Source organism: Ailuropoda melanoleuca, chromosome 2 (genome assembly GCF_002007445.2).
Source record: "Ailuropoda melanoleuca isolate Jingjing chromosome 2, ASM200744v2, whole genome shotgun sequence".
NCBI classification, from domain to species: domain Eukaryota; kingdom Metazoa; phylum Chordata; class Mammalia; order Carnivora; family Ursidae; genus Ailuropoda; species Ailuropoda melanoleuca.
In genome coordinates this window covers 178089794-178105912 of record NC_048219.1, presented here as the reverse complement: position 1 = coordinate 178105912, position 16119 = coordinate 178089794, and positions in this window count along the sequence as shown.

The window sequence follows — 16119 nt, the reverse complement described above, 5'->3', positions numbered from 1 at the left end:
GCCTAGACAGTCATCTGAATCAGATTGCCTTTGCTGGTGAAGGATTGAGATTTCCATGAATTTATGTTTCAATATTCTCTGAGGTAATCTATCCAGTATTTACATTGCTATGTACCAAAAACAAAAATGAAAAAATATAAACTAAGTGTTTCAACTCCTGAGAAATGAGATGGTAATCAATTAGGCTGTTTAGATTACCAGGCACAGCACATTTCTCTTTGGGGTCTTTAATTCATGGGTAAAAAGACTATAGAGGATTCCCCCAAAACCATGCAGCATCTTTCATCACTGAGTAATAGGCAGGTATGAAAAGAAATCCCTGACCATTGGGAGAACCAGTAGCACATATTATTTGGAGACATATAGGAAAGAGTAACTTTCCTAATTAAAAAAAGCATACAAAAACTTAAGTAGTACTTAAAACTTTCCATTTGACCAGTGTCTTGAAATAAGCAGCCTTATTTTATTTTCTCCATGTAACTTTATTTAATCTCTTGTCAGAAGTTACTTGTGATTTTCATGATGCTATCCTTAGAGATAGCACAGTAAATATTGCACAGAAAACTCCCATCGAAAAATGAAGAGGAATGTGCTGATTTGAACAATGTTAGGAAGAAGGCTGAGCCTAGATGTTGGATGTGGGTTGAGTATCACAAGAGGAAAAAAAAGCTACAAGAGATCAGAATGAGAGCAGAGGTTGGAAGATGAAGTAGGAAGGTGACTAAATATTCTAAAGGATGATTTTTGTACCATCTTGGAGTTCAGTTGATATAAATAAATGGGAGAGCCTTCAGTGATTATTATTATCATCATTACTGTACTCATCTAGGAAATTATAGCTTATTTGGCACTTTATTCTTCATATTAATGATGTGAAGTTTCATGACAACCCACAAAGAAAATAAAAATGAAAATAATAAATCAGCCCACAGCACTTAAAAGCCTAATGAAATCCAAACACTTCCCAACAGAAGATGACTCAGTGACACAGAATTGGCAGCTGTTTGTTGTTAGATCATTAGTTTTTACTGGCTTTTTTCCTATTTTAAGAAGACATCTGCAGAACCCTCCTTTCTCCCATAATCTGCTTGGATTTATTTAAAGAGACCTGGAGTGGAGTCATCAATTGGAAAAATAAGAGTAGAAGCATCCTTCAATAGCTTAACTACTCTTTTCCAGTGGGTTTTAAATTATAGCAGTTTTTATTGAAAATGCAGACTGAAGCAACTTTCTTTGCCCCAAGGAAATGGGAGAGGAAAAGCTCACCTATCTTCAACTTGTGTCAAGGAGGCACGATCACATTTTAATGACAACTTTGCCATACTGTAAATGGAGTGCGAAAATGCTCAAATGCTCAGGGTAACGTCTCTTCCCGGCTGGTCTCTAGCAAATGGAAACTTCAAAAGTGCCTCCTGGTGCTTCTAAAGCTGGGGATACCTCTAAGCAGGAGGCATCTTGTCTGCTTGAGGGGATTTCCCCCTATAAATTGGCCCCTCAGTGGGGCAGCGAGGACTGACTGCATACGGATAACGCGCCAGCCATACTTGCTTCTACAACCCACATACACATATTTTAATGTATTGAACTCGATGTGTCTTGCACCAATTCTGCCCCTAAAGGTAATCTTTAAAAAGATTTACTTTATCGGGAACTTAGAGTATGTCATAAATTATCTTATCGAAGTTGACAACAGCCCTGCAAATGCTAATTTATCTATGCGATGCTCTTTGCTGAACACTATCAGGCATTTTACTGAGCACTCAGAATATGGCGGTGAGCAAGAGAGCTACAATCCCTCAGTGAACCTGTATTTCAGTAAGATGGCTGAGCAAATTGCAATTAAACCAAACAAATGAAACGATTTTCGATTATGACAAGTGATATGAGACAGAAAATAATAGGGCAGGTCAGGGAAGGCCTCTCTAAAGAGGTAATATTTAAGCTGATCCAAAACAGGCGGTCAGAAACACGGATGGGAAGAGCCTTCCTGACTTAATGTGAAATCTGTGCAAAGAGGGAAGTGTTAAAATAGGAGGTATTCTTTTTATTTTAGGCAAATAATCTGGCATCTATTGATAGATAAAAGAATGGAAATTCAGAGAAATTAAACAATTCCCTCCAGATTGAACAGCTAGCAAGACCTCCAGTCTCCTAAGCCAGCTCTGTCTGTTTCCAACATTCTTTCCACAAAGCTACACCCATTTATCCTGCTGAACATTCACCAGCTTTTTAGATTGTATGGACTAGCTCGGGATCACATAAATTGAAACGCACCCGGATGCACTCCCTGTCAGCAAAGCAAAAGCTTCCTCATGGCCACTTTGCAGAAGTGCCAATGTTACCCTTTCCAAGTGAGCTGCCGGGGAAGGCTGTCCACCATATGGAGCAGGACGTGAGTTTTCTGTGCCTCCAGTGGGACTGTAGAGTTTATGGTATGAAATGTTGCACTTCACAGTCCAAACTCATCGAGTTTGTGATGTGATAATTTGGGGTTATTAAAAGACATTCATGCTAGTGTTTGCCAGAGAGTAGGGGGTGGGGAAGATAGGAGAAATAGGTGAAAGGGATTAAGAGGTACAGAATTCCAGTTATAAAATAAATAAGTCACAAGGAGGTAAAGTACAGCATAGGGAATACAGTCAATAATATTGTGATAATATTGTACGACGGCAGATGGTAGCTATACTTATGGTGAGCACAGCATAATGCATGGAATTGTTGAATCACTCTGTTGTACACTTGAAACTAGCATAACACTATGTCAATTATATTTCAAAAAAAAAAAGACATTCATGGAAAGGGCTTCAATAACTATTGAGCGCCACTATTTTTCTGCTTATTAAATGAATTATATGTGTTTAATATGTGTATATACTCATAAATACATAGCCCTCTCAAAATATATAAATATAAATTATATTATAAATATATAAATATAAAAAACTATTTTTATTTTGAATCACAAATGCATGTGCTACATTTAAAAATGATATATTCAACCATAAAAAAGTCAAAAAATAAGAGATTGAATTCCAATTTATTTTTCAAATCAAAGATTTATTTCTGTTAGTTGAAGATAGGCAAACACCCAGTGAGTCTAAAATTATGCCAAATTCTTTATAAATATTAACTTATAAAATCTTCTCGATAGTCCTGTAATATTTAGAATGTCTGTTTTACGGTGAAAAAACTAAGACTCCATAAGGTTAAGAAGCATGTTCCAGGGGCGCCTGGGTGGCACAGCGGTTGAGCGTCTGCCTTCAGCTCAGGGCGTGATCTCGGCGTTGTGGGATCGAGCCCCACATCAGGCTCCTCCGCTATGAGCCTGCTTCTTCCTCTCTCACCCCCCCTGCTTGTGTTCCCTCTCTCGCTGGCTGTCTCTATCTCTGTCAAATCAAGAAATAAAAGCTTTAAAAAAAAAAGAAAAAGAAAAAGAAACATGTTCCACATCAGAGAACAAGGCATTACCAGTGCTGGGGTGAGAACTCACGTTTTGTACCTTACCCTGCTGCTCTCCCAAGGGTTTTCAATAATATTTTCTTTTTTAAGAGGAACCAATAAACTGATGATGCATGTTCATACTCCCATATTTCAAAACATAATCTCCTTTCTGGTTCTTGCCTTATGGATTATAAATATTTCTACAGAAGCTGTTTTTGGACTGAAGGAAGAAATCATTTGGACCTTTTATCTAAACTTTTACCCATCCTTTGCAATTAATTGCCTAGGACATGCCAACTTTCCTCTTCTCATCGGTTGAAAAATGTAAAAATGTCTCTTACTCAATGCTTCTGTGTGTGTGATAGGAAATGGTGACAAACTGACGTTCCCCTTTCAACCAAATCATTTGAAGGACATGCACCAATATTGTTTCTGCCATCAGAAATACAACACATTTTGTTATATTTTCATGATGACAGCACTAAAAAATAGGTAGAGTTTCTTCTATCTTGCCGTTAATCTGGAACTAGGATTCTGTGTAGCATGTTTAAGAGAGAAGGATTGGGGGGCATGAAAAAAGGAAAAGATAAATAGACTTATTTTACAATTTATCAATCTACAAAGCCTAGCATCTCAAATTTAAAAAAAAACAACGAAAAAGCCACACCAATCCTGAATTGCCAAGAATGTGTGTGTGTGTGTCTGTGTGTGTCTGTGTGTGTCCATAGCCACCACTTACACTCCAATACTATAGGATTGCAGATTTCCTTGTTTAAAATTGAAATAAGCCTAGGGATCAGAGAGAATCGGTATATTCTTCTTTGCATTCTGTTCGTAATGAGGATATACATGAGACTGGTCATATCAGAACATGAATATTTTGACACAAGCATTACTGCTATATTTGGCATTGTTGGTCTAGACTAACTGGGATATAATTTTTAAAAAATAAAAGACGTTCTGTAGCAACATTTTGCTCTTATGCAGTAACACCTTCTGAGAAGAAGCAGGTATTTGGCCCACCCAACCTTTACCACCTGCCAACAAATGGATGCTTTATATTCTCATGCATAGGCTCAGCTACACCTTTGAAGAAACAACAAGGATGGAAAACCTAAAAGTGTGATTTAATTTTTTGTAAAAAATAGAATGGGTTTCTCCAATGAATGTAATGCAAACCCAAAGGCCAGATGTTCTGCTAATTTTCAAAAATGGGTAGGGGGATTGAATAAGCTTTTTTATATCATCGTGGAGAGAAGTGATATATGATATGGGCTATGGCTGGATGAGAAAAGAGATGCCCAGCTCTGTGTCTTTGGGCAGAGCAGAGTGTAACACTAGCATTGGGTCCCTTGAGTTTTTGAGAACAAGAAAACCCATGCTTAGAGCCAAGTGCTTACAGCTTTATGGCAGTAAAAGACAGAATTGTGGACATTTATATTTGAAAGGGAGCTTGCCCTTTCATTTCCCCCATCTCGTTCAGAGATTCTCCAAAAGGTGCACTTCCAATTTTTGCTTTAGAGGGCTCAGAGATGGTGTTCACCCCTTACAAGATAGGCCTTTCTTTGGTCATAAAAGAGTTGCTAGAATATTCTTTATTAGTCTGGGTAAAAATGTAATACATTCTCTGTTCCTAGTATTGATGTCCACAGTTAGAAAGAAAAGATTTACATATCCCTCTATAAAACATGATAGCTGCTTTAATATTTGAATATAACCATCATATCTTCTTTAATCTTTCCTTCTCCACAGTAGACCATGTCATTTTTTTTCTAACATTCCTTATCTCACATGCTTCTATATCTCTAACAGTCTCTTTTGCCTTCCCTTAAATGTTCCCTAGTTTCTTAGTATTATTCTAGGGTCTTTGCACTTAGAATTGAACAATATATTCTAGTTAAGCTGAAGGATACAAGAGGTAGGGATGCTCATGGCTCTATTTTCCCTTCAAGTCTTATTAGCAACAAAGTTAGAGCTAGCCGCACCGAATCTGGACCCTTTGACTAAACGTTTAGGGTCTTCGACTACTAAAGTTTCAGATCCCTGAGATTACTGAAGGGTCACAAGACAGAATGGAGATGTCCAGGATCTTATCCCAGGTGAAAGAAACACCACACGACTATCCTGGGATGATGGGTGGTATTAGGTAGAGATGAAAAGAATGGTTTCTCTTAGAGTCTTATTTAGAGTAGAAATTTATAGCTCACACTAATTTCTAATAAAAGCTTTTATTTTCCTTTTTTCCAACTTTATGTGGGTTAAAAAATCTCTCCCTAATCTGTATATAGAAAAACACACACATCTTTCAGCGAGTAAGCAAATGAAATACACAGAGAGGGACTATTAGCTACCAAAAACTTATAGACATATAATTATTGAACAAAATGAAAACATTGAACAAAGCATTTTTAGAAACTGTATAATTCATCTATTTTATCTAACTACATGTGTGTATGTATGCATATGTGTGCATATGTGTCAATAGTATATATGTATGTGTGTGTGTCTACAGATGTATATGTATATCCTTTTGTTATCAGGAGCACTTAGGCCTCCATGTACCTTGCCCAGAAATAATAGTTAAGAACCTATTAGCTATATAAGCTTCTCACCAAGTTTTTACATGGTGATATCAAGGGGATTTCAGGGCCTGTGTAAGGGCTTCCCTGAACAGATGGAGGAACTAATGCAGACTGCAGTGGGACTATCAACTCCCAAATCTAAGACCTATAATTCTATTAACTAAAACCTCCAGGCAGGTCTCCAGTACCCAATACTTATATAATTAATTTTTGAAACTAAGTGTTCCTATTTATCTCAGGTTGCCTTCATATTGTTCATTTCAATCTAGTTGTCTGGCCTATGAAGAGTACTTTGAATTTTAATTCCATTACATGTGGTATTGAATAACTTTCTTTTAAGCTTTGAGTTCTCTGAATGTTTAATAAGCATGTATCCCCATTTAAGGCATCAATAATGCTAAACAGAACAAGGTCAAGTACAATGTCCTGGGTCACTCCATTAGAGCTCTTTTTCTGGCTGACATGGATCTACAACCCCTCCCTTTGTGGTATACAGATTCAAATAAACCTCAACGATATCTGGAGAACTGGCAATAAAGTTGACTTGCTGCTAGTCACCTGAGTGTTGACCCTGGAGTTTCTTCAGTCCTTCTTAGTTAAGTCAAGATTTGACTCAATGGTCACTTGATTTCCAAGTAGAGTGCCAAGACAATTTAATGGGGAAAGACTAGTCTCTTCACCACGGGTGCTAGGACAACTGGACATCTGTATACAAAAGAATGAAGTCGACCACCCTCACACTATGTAAAAAAATAATAATATGAAATGAATCAGAGACCTAAATGTAAGAGCTAAATCTATAAAACTGTCAAAAGAAAACACAGGCATAAGTCTTCATGAACTTGGATTAGGCAATGGATTTTTAGAAATGACACAAAGCACAAGAAACAAAAAATATTGTTTTAATTGGACTTCATCAAAATTAAAAATTCCAAGGAATTTCAAGGAAGATGAAAGACAACCTACAGAATAGGAGAAAATTTTTGCGGATCATTTTGTGAAAAGGAATGAAGTGCTGATACATGGTACTACTTGGATGAACTTTGAAAACATTATGCTAAGTGAAAGAAACCAGTCACAAAAGACCACACATTGTATTATTCCACTGGCATGAAATGTCCAGAAAAGCCAAATCTGTAGAGACAGAAGTAGATTAGTGCTCTCCTGGGCCTGTGGGGAGGGGAGGATGGGAAATGACTGCTAACAGGCACAGGGTTTCTTGTAGGGGTGGTAAAAATGTCCTAAAATTGATGGTGCTGATGGTTGCACAATTCTGTGAATGTATTAAAACCACGGAACCACACACTTGAAATAAATGAATTGTATGGTATATGAATTGTATCTCAATATACAATATGTAATTAGAATTTAGAATCCGGGGAAGTGTTTTGTTAAGGAGGAAAAATGGGATGATTGGTTGACAACCATGGAGTCCCTGACAATCCCAGTTTCCAAAGACAGAATAGAAAGAAGCCGTTGGCCAGCATCCTTTTTATAATTTTAGAATAGAAAGTTTACAAGCATTTAGGAAAGAAGGTGGTAAGCATTAGGAGCTGTTGTAAGTCTCTGCTGTATCAACACCATTCTTCTTTCAACCTTTTTGGTAGGTTGGGAAAGTTCTGTAGACATAATGTACCCTGATTTCACCTAATAACTGAAACTATTTTAAAGATGAAGCTTTCCTGCTTGAAGAGTATCTCCTTCTAGATAATACTCTCATGAATACCAAAAAGGAGCCATAGATTCTGCTTCATCAGAAGAGATTTTTTATGGCTTCCCTAGTTAATAGGAACACGTGTGGTCTACAGAAGGCTGGTGTGAGACTTGGATCAACATAGGTGCAAGACTTGCACCTCTAACAGATGTCACATTTAGCTTCTGGAGTCATTTAGTAGGTGACATCAGCAGTAATGAACAACATTAAAACAGAATATAAATTTGCCTCTGATGAGGCCATATAACGCTGTTACCAAAACTGCAGTGCCAGAAATCAGCTTCAAGAGACAGAGCACCTCTCTCTTTCTCTCCCTCTCTCTCTCTCTCCCGTCTCTCTCTTCCCCGACCCCCACCTCTCTCTAATGTTGCTGTATGGATTGAGTGTGAACAAAAAGACAGGAGGGGAAAGATAGAGCCAAATACGGCTCTCCACCACAGGGAATAGTGAGTCTAGAACGAGGTGCTGGAGCTGGTTTGCCCTGGCTCACTTGTGCTTGTGTTCATCTTTTCCCAACTCTGTGTTCACTGAAGTCATTCTGGCAGCCTGAAATCATCCATGGTGGGAGGATACATCACAAAAATTGGCAACCGCTACAAATTTGGCCTTTATTTCCCCTGGAGAGCCTGTTGTTAAGCACTTACCAGCATAGCTCTGGCAAGTCTCTCAGTGCTGGCCAACTAATAGTAGTGTGGAACAACAGGACATATTGTCTCTGAATGTCAACAGCAGGCAAGTCACAGCACAAAGACACTGAGATGAGAGCTGTGGTAATACACACCACAGGAAGCAACGCCCACATCCACGGTAAAGAACAACACTGACTTAGAGACAAGGTTAAAAGAAAATGTAGCACTGCTTTTAATTAAACAATAACAGCATCCAATTTAGAAGCAAGGTACATATTCTGGTGAAATGGCTTATTTAGTTCTTGATACATAATTGTAGGAAGCATTGTATTTGTTAAATGTTCTAAAATTCTTGATTCCCTAGGGACAACTTTGCACAGTTATACAATTCAAGAATCCATGTACCTCTATTCCTTGGAGTTTTTTCCTCTGCTCTGACTCACACACTGGCAGGCATGGCATCAAGAACAATGTCCCCCAATAAGAGAACTTTTCTCATAAAGCATGAGTAAATGAGTGACACAACGTTTGGATTCATAGGAATGGTTAGAATAGAAATGTAAAGTAAATATACTCAAAATAGATTCGTGGGGAGACTGAAAATGAAATTAGGTGGGCACATGCTTATACCTATGTACACTGTAGCCAGGAATTCCAGTGGAAAACCAACATCAGTAGAATTGGATTTTGTTCCCCCAAATGCAGTCAGAAGCAGCATGATCTGCTTTCTGTGGATGCATCCAGAGGCTTCTCTTCTGGAAAGGCAACATCTGTTTTAAGAAGTCCTTTGAAGAAAAACTACATAAACATGTGGGAACGGCGTGTTATATACACTCCCTTGCTTAAAGAGTTGCCAGAGGAAGTAGGGAATCGAGCCCCCAAGACAGAGGCCATTTAGTTACCTTGGCTGGGGCAGTAACACCAATTTCAGCCTCTCTGATGTTTTACACATCAAGAGAATGGAGGGAAATAAGGTTACGACTGGAATCAATCTTGCCACTTTCCTGGCATGATATCAAAGGTTGCTTAGGTATAACTTTGCAAATAAAAAATTAAAATTTGGGGGAAGAAATTGGGAGGAAGGATTTAAAAATTTAGTTGAATCTTCCATACACAAACCTGCCCTCATAATTAGCCAAAAAGAAAATTTATCAGGTCCAATATAACATCAAATCTTCTAGGCCATGGGTTCTCAATCTGGGGCCCTTGGATAGAATTCAGAGAGTCTGTGAACTTGGATTAAAAAAAAAAAGACATCTTTATTTTCACTAACCTCAAACTGAAATTTATCATTGCCTTCAATTATGGATGTAAGCAACAAGCCATAGTGACTCTTCCCATGACTCATCAGTAACAGAAATCACAGATACTCTCCTATCATATTGCAGTAGTTACAGAAATCTCCATATATCACTTACTTTCATGCCATTTTGAGATTGCGATAATGATTCCACTTGCCACTATGTTTTATGATTTAAGCATTGATGCAGAGTCTGCACATATATGGCTACATAAAAAAAATTTGGTGTTTTAATGGTTTGAAAATTAGACTTCAATATAATTGGTTTCCTTTGTGATTACATGTAATTCTTTGTGTTTTCTTTTAAGCATCTTGAAACATTATCCAGAGAAAGAGTCCATAGGCTCCATTAGATGGCCTAAGGTGTTACAAGTTGTAAGCTTACCCTTACAAGTTAAGAACCTTTGTAGGCAGAAGCGAAGAGCCATGGGGCAATAGGTCTTTTCCTGAAGGCCATCCTTCCTATGTGTTGGAAGGGGAAAAAAGGAGGGTCCTAACACACCTCTTCAGTTATGATCTCCATTTAAAGTTTGAAGACAAAGATGGTTTATACAATATTTCCACCCTTACAAAGAAAAAAATAAACCACAATGAAATAGGAAGAGTAAGATTCTGAATCTGCAAGGAAGTGAGAGGTAGGGAGAATTATAGGAAGACCATTTAAAAAGTGTGAAACCCTTCCTTTTTGGTCTGATCAGATAATCCTGGGGCACAGAGTTCGTGTTGGAGATGGAACTGAGGACAGTGAAGCATCTGAGGGCCAAAGCTGTGAGCAAGAAGCCAGGACAACTCCGTGGTTTGTCAACTCTGACATTACGTTACCTTCCTGTGTGATCTTGGGCGAGTGAAACAATCTTTGGTGATTCAGCGTCTCCATTTTCTTGGCCCCACATTCCATTCATCTGGCTATGCAGAGGTCCCAAGATAAACAGCTTGCTGAAAGAGAGACAGCATTGACAATTTTTTTTTAAAGGAAAGACAATGCCAAGGATCTGCTTCCAGGCCTCCCATGATGGCTCCATTCCTACTTTCAGTTCCCACCCTTTGTCCTGCCTCTATTCCTGGTTTCATTCCCAGCTTGGTTTTCCATTTGCCCTTGGCCCACTGGCTGTGGCAGTCAGAGAACGCAGCTCTATCTCAAAGGCCATCCTGTGTGCAGCACGAAAGAAGGGACATATGTCTTCACTGCCATTTCATTCTTGCGCACTGTTTTTCTCCCTGATACCTTCCTCTCTCTCCCAACAAAACTTACAGTCAGACCATCCAGTGACACTGGCATGCAGCTCTGTGTTTCTAAACTTGGGAAACATAAGAACTCTCTCTAAAAGAAAAAAATTCTCACTTCCTTCCAAATAAATGCGTGTCAATTACCAGTGCAGAAGAATTTTGACTTTATAACACGAAAATCCTACATGACTGCAGAAATAAGAATGCAGTCGTGTGAGAATTCCCCTGGGTCTGCAGACCTCTGAGAAACACCAGTACACAGGCTTGATCACAGCTTTAAGTGTTCATCCTTCAATGGTTGTTTGATTTTGACAAAAATCAAAGTTTTAAGCAAACTGGGTAAAGCTCAGGTGATGAGATTTCAGGCATCAGAAACTGGGCAGGAAGAAGCAAAGGCAAACTGAATCCTTTTGGACAATCCTAGAATTACATGACATTGTTAATCACTGATTGTGTCTACTCCTAAGACTGGCCTTGGTGAACTTTCTGGCTAAAGTGATTCAGGTAACCTTTTCACCATATTGAATTGAAAGAGACCAGAGACCTCCTTACTTACCCCAAGGACATGGCAAATTACATCTGTTCTTTCAAGGAAAGAGCAAATGTAGTGTTGGCTGTCAAAATCCCTGTTGTGCAAATCTGACATTTAAATGGTTTTTAAAGATAATATTCAGTCTATCCATTGACTCTTGGGAATAACCTCTGACATTATTAGCCAGAAATCAATCTTGTCAACCACTGTCCACATTTAAATAATTGGCTTGGAGATTTTTCCTTGAATAATCCAGCCCATCATATTTTCCAAAGTGCAGTGCAGCACAGCTAAAATAGTTTTTTTATAATTCCGCTTCCCTTACGTTTACATTTATTTTCCATTTTTAGACATAAAACCAGTTTTTCCCCCCTCAAACTAATTTTTATTAATTGGATTTCCATCTGCGTGTCAGGCAGAGGAAAATGTAAGTTTGAGCACGATAGTAAAGCCCTTCCAATCATAGCAAAGGGAAGAAAGAGAGGCCAGAACCAGAAAAATAAGAGTTTACTAAGATAAGACTTCTGATTTTACCATAATGATTTCCGAACCTGGCTATCTGGGACCCATGCTGATCCAATGACCGCATCTATAGGAACTATGTACTCATTCCCACCCAGATATACTTCTCCTCCAACCCTAGCCTATGCCCTATTTTAGAGGAAAGGAAAGCTTTCTGCATTCAGGTAACTAAAAGTATCTGGTGGCCAAGACAATGCCTTTTTTCCCCCCACTCACTAGCAGATAGACATAAATCAATAGGGGTAACGAAAAAGACCATGAAGTGGGCCTTTATAGATTTTAAGAGCCTGAACTGCACCTCCTAATCCTAAGCCAGAGCAAGAGCCTAGCTCCCAGGTGTTCCACTGAATGGACAGGTAGCTATGGCCTTAGCCCTGCCACCAACTCACCAAACAGTTGAGACTTCTGGTGGTAGGCCAGCAGTGCTGAGCCCGAGGTGGGCAAGTCTTGCAGAACTATGGCTTTGAACTAATTAGAAATGTGGAGCCCTCTTGGCAAGGCATACGTGAGTGTGTTTTCCACTCACCTAGTAGTAGAAAAATCTACTATCCCCTTGGTATCAAGATGAGGTTGATGTCTGAGTTTGGGCATCAACAGGCACATGGCCACATTCCTTGAAATGTTTACTCTTGCACCAGAATCAATTCACTTTTGAAACCCAGTTATTTTGGATCAAAGGAATCTTTTTGTGATCTGGAAATGTTTTGGATTCCATGAACTCCATCCCCCACAAAATGCAATAACTGAATGCATCGGAACAGATGTTACGAGGGTCATGACATCAAAGAAACATTTACACCTGTGAGTTTGTTAGGCTTAAATCAAGTTGTGCCAACGGTAAACTGATATGAACCTTCAAAGTTTACTACAAACCTTGGTTCAGCAGACGTTTTATTTTTTTGATAAAAGTACATTTCCTTCCCACATTCTCAACTGTGCCACCAAGCACATATGCATAGTAAGAATTGATACCAGGAAAAAGAGAAGTCTCAGCGGATGGCTCAAACTCAATAACATAGGAAAAGATTTTCCTCGAACAAGCATGGATAGTACCAACCCCTATATACACTGTGTTTCTCCCTGTACATGAACACCTATGCTAAAGTTCAACTTGTAAATTAGACACAGGAAGAGATTAACAACAATAACTAATTTAGTTTCTTATACTAAATACTGAAATATACTAAATTATCATATGCAATTAAGTATATTTCTAGATTTTCCATCCTGTTCCGTTGGTATATCCGACTACTTTGAGTTTGATTTCTTTCTTCTCTAACTTCCTTTTCTGTTACAAGAACTAAAGATTCACTTAGTTTAACGTGGAAAGCACTGGGCAAAAAAAGAGGTCGTTACCATCCATATGCTAAATAATTGCTCCATCAATACAAATTTGGCTATTGAAAAATATGGTGATTTTTCAGCATGGAATGATCCTCATTTAAAATCTTAGATCTGTGGTTAAATTATGCTATCCCTGAGATTTTCTAATATATAAATAAGAACCCAAGAAAAGAAATTATTAAGTTCTAATCAGAATTACTCTTTACAACAAAACTCTTTTGGAAGTAAAAGAACCCATTGGTTGTCCACTTATTTTTATGTGAGTATTACATAAGTATTTTTATGAATCTGATCTTCTATGAAGACAGCAATATCACTCAAGTTATTTTTAAATTTTTGTCTGCCCGCTTAAAACTAGTCCAAAAGCTCTAACTAGTCTTTCTGGAAAGCCCACCTCAACCAGGATCAAAAACTTGTATACTTTATCTAGAGGGGGTAAGATTTGCCCCGTAAATATCAGTACATCAAGACCAAAGACTCACCTTATTCATCTATTTCAACGAAAAGGATTTGTCAGTTCTCAGAATTTGAAGTTAGTTTGTTTTTGGAGTTCGAATGTGAGTCAGTTAGCATTTGCAATAATTTTATACTCAGAGAAGTGAAAGGTAGGATGGAGAATCTGGATCAAAGAAAACAACATTATGTTAAATCAAGTATAAGGAATCATTTTAAATAGTATTCTTAGAGTGCCCACAACTAGATATTTCTCAGTAGAAAAAAGTCATAAAAGTGGACATGAGATTCTTGGACCATCATTTATGAAGGATTTCTTTCAGCAATTTCCAAATTTGTCTTTGGATTAACTGTCCTCGAAATCAGGCAAATTACACACAATGAAAAGAAGAGATCTCAGACAATCTTGTATGCAACTGAGAGGCAGAGGGAATGTTTTCAGGCAGCAGGAATAATTTTTCCTTGACTGCTAATATCTGCTTGCTAAACCTTACACACATCCCCAGGGTGCTGGGGTTTGTAAACATTACTTGATGATGACATACTGAATAACATGAAAATGTGTCTCTCATCCACACCCAAACCCTCCAAAGAACATTTCATATTTTCAGACTGTGGTCAGCATGCTTTTTGGGGACTATTTGTAGTTCTTTAACGGAAAGTTAAATGGGTTCTTTATTAAAAATGAATTCCTGGGCTATCCTTGCAGGAAACAAGATGGCCATAAACCACATGGTCAAGTTTGAAGTCAAATGCTATAGCAACTGAGGTTGTTTCTCACATGTCTGATAGGAAATGTCACAAATTCTAAGGACAAATTATTTACTGAAATGAGCATGTAAGTAGCCAGACAGGTATTTCTTTGCTTTTGCAGACCTAAAAACTTCAAACACTTTTAGGAATCAAGAATAAAACTGTAACATTTCTGTCCGTTCTTGATATTCAATAACACTTGTTCACCTTTTTAGCAATACAGAATATAGAGTTTGATAATGAGAAAAAAACGCAATACTTCTAAGAGGGTAAGTTTAAATGCATCTGAAATAAAAATTATTAGTTTGACAGGTTCAGTACTTTTCTGTTGACCAAACTCAATAGGACCGCCGCAAGCAGAGGATATATGATAGGAAAAGAAGCCCCACTTGACCTCAAAAGAACCTCTCCCTCTATAATAAAACACTTACAAAGCCGTTGTGACTCATGAGAATTATACACATAAATGAGCATCTTCAGTGTAAAACTATGAGCAGACCTACTCCCAGATCAAACAACAAATGAAACAGTGAGGCTGCATTTCAAAAAAAGGGAGAAAGAATGAAGAGAGAAAAGAGAAGAAAACTTTGATGTTGCCATAAAAAGAAGTTGTATGCATTTATTCCTTTATTGTCTGATTCTTGTTTCTTTGTATATGGTCACTATGGAAAGATGGACATAATGACAAACAGGAAAACCGACCCAACGCTTGGACACCAATCCCAGGAAGATAACTACTAAAGGATGATATAAAAAAGAAGTTATCAATTAAATAGAAATGATAATGAAGTTCCTTGGTCCTTATGCAATAAACTTATTAAATGGTATAAATTAATTAAAAGGTATTTACAAAGTCATATTACCTTAAATCATCACTTTTTTCCTCAAAAAATTGTTTTTATTTTTGCCTATCCAGAGTGAAGCTCATCAAAACCAAAAGCACAATTATTTCAAGAAAAAGCCCTTCTAGTTACAGATTCTTTAAAAAAAATTGCAGAGGTCTTTGCTGAAGTTGGAAAGCTTCACATTAGACTATATGCTAGTAAGAGCAAAGGCCTTACTTTGTTCACTGCTGTATCATGGCATCTAGAACAGTTCTCAATAAATACAAGACATTTATGGCAGTCCTCCCTTGTACAGAAGTAGTAAAGAGCAAAATGGTACATTTTTCTCCAAATACGATTGAATTAATTCTTATAGTTAGAAAGAAACAGTGCTTATTGGTGGGAAGAAATTGGAATGCAGTTTAAGGCATTCGGAAGGTGGTGTGGGTTCAGTGCTAGTGTGCACTTAATTCACCTACTGTGAATGGGTGGGTCCTCTCTTCCTGCTGCTGATGTATAGATCAGAGCCAGTTTCCGGGCCTGCAACAGGCGCAGCTTCAGAAAGCCCTGTCCTTAGAAGACCCACGCCTGGTGTAATGCTCAGCCATCACCCCGCTGAAATTCCTTACTTAGGAACAAGGAGACCTGCATTATTTTATTATGCTGGGTCCTGAGATTTAGGTAGCCAGTCCTGCTGCACAGAGTTTCTATAAACCTTGAGTCGCAAGAGAAGGATGCTGTATGACTGACAGACAGTCCAACACACAGAAGATAGCTTAGGAGGAATTCAGCAAAAGT